We start from the raw sequence: 1,201 nt of genomic DNA, 5'->3' as shown, positions 1-1,201 counted from the left end.
CTATTTATCCATTTTATTTTAATTTCATCATTAAATAGAAACCCTTTTGGATTTTTTTCATTGTATTGAAAGAATTTTCAAAATGTAAAGGGGAAATTAATTAGAAAAAATTAGTTCTATAATTGCAAGTTAGAAAAAAGAAGTTCCAACTCTTTCAAGCAGTGTTTGTGTTTCTATTGGGCAAAGCAAGAGTTTATTGTAAAAAAAAAAAATGGAAACGATACTACCAAACGAAGTCTATTTTAATGAAAACTCTAATGTTCCTAAATTTTATGGACTTTCCCAATATCGACGATTCCCAAGATAATAGCTATTATTCTTTTAAGTTACCTATTATTTGAAGTTAGCCGCCATGGTGAAATTGGTAGACACGCTGCTCTTAGGAAGCAGTGCTCAAGCATCTCGGTTCGAATCCGAGTGGCGGCATTCTTGAAAAAGAATACAATAGATTAGAAATCAATTCGAAATTTACAATTTTGTAATGGGACCTTCCCCTTATGCTATTTGCAACTTTAGAACATATACTAACTCATATCTCTTTCTCAACGATTTCAATTGTGATTACGATTCATTTTATAACCTTATTAGTTCGTGAACTTGGAGGATTACGCGATTCGTCAGAAAAAGGAATGATAGTTACTTTTTTCTCTATAACAGGATTCTTAGTTTCTCGTTGGGCTTCCTCGGGACATTTTCCATTAAGTAATTTATATGAGTCATTGATCTTCCTTTCATGGGCCCTGTATATTCTTCATACCATTCCTAAAATACAGAACTCTAAAAATGATTTAAGCACAATAACTACGCCAAGTACTATTTTAACGCAAGGCTTTGCCACATCGGGTCTTTTAACTGAAATGCATCAATCCACGATACTAGTACCTGCTCTACAATCTCAGTGGTTAATGATGCATGTCAGTATGATGTTATTAAGCTATGCAACTCTTTTGTGCGGATCCTTATTATCTGCCGCTATTCTAATCATTAGATTTCGAAATAATTTCCATTTCTTTTCTAAAAAGAAAAAAAATGTTTTAAATAAAACATTTTTCTTTAGTGATATTAAATATTTTTTATGCAAAAAGAAGTGCTTTAAAAAGAACCTCTGTCCCTTCATTTCCAAATTATTACAAATATCAATTAACGGAGCGTTTGGATTCTTGGAGTTATCGTGTCATTAGCCTAGGATTTACCCTTTTAA

At 31.9% G+C, this 1,201-nt stretch overlaps 1 non-coding gene across 1 annotated transcript; it reads left to right on the top strand.

Moving 5' to 3' along the window:
• The first annotated feature begins 346 nt into the window (after positions 1-346).
• On the top strand, positions 347-426 carry TRNAL-UAG (transfer RNA leucine (anticodon UAG)). The gene has a single exon. It is a non-coding gene; the product is annotated as a tRNA-Leu (tRNA).
• The last annotated feature ends 775 nt before the right edge of the window (positions 427-1,201 follow it).

Source organism: Triticum urartu, unplaced genomic scaffold, assembly GCF_056163025.1.
Source record: "Triticum urartu cultivar PI428250 unplaced genomic scaffold, HENAU_Tu73 scaffold2, whole genome shotgun sequence".
NCBI classification, from domain to species: domain Eukaryota; kingdom Viridiplantae; phylum Streptophyta; class Magnoliopsida; order Poales; family Poaceae; genus Triticum; species Triticum urartu.
The sequence above is the reverse complement of the archived record's forward strand: the minus strand, read 5'-3'. Positions and strand labels throughout refer to the sequence as shown.